Raw genomic sequence first — 356 nt, 5'->3', positions numbered from 1 at the left:
ATCATGGAGGGGTCTGAAATTGTTATCGTAGGTGCATGTCCACTATGAGAGACATAATCTAAAAAATAAATCCAGAAATCTTTGATTTTTTTTAACTATTTATTTGTATGATATAGCTGTAAATAAGTATTTGAACACCTGTCTATCAGCTAGAATTCTGACACTCAAAGAACTGTTTGTCTGCCTTCAAAATGTCCACCTCAATTCCATTTATTATCCTAAATTAGATAGACCTGTTTGAGGTCGTTAGCTGCATAAATACACCTGTCCACCCCAAACAATCAGTATTAATCCAACAACTAACATGGCCAAGACCAAAGAGCTGTCCAAAGACACTAGAGACAAAATTGTACACC

Source organism: Etheostoma spectabile, chromosome 11 (genome assembly GCF_008692095.1).
Source record: "Etheostoma spectabile isolate EspeVRDwgs_2016 chromosome 11, UIUC_Espe_1.0, whole genome shotgun sequence".
NCBI classification, from domain to species: Eukaryota; Metazoa; Chordata; class Actinopteri; order Perciformes; family Percidae; genus Etheostoma; species Etheostoma spectabile.
Note: the sequence above shows the minus strand (reverse complement) of the source record.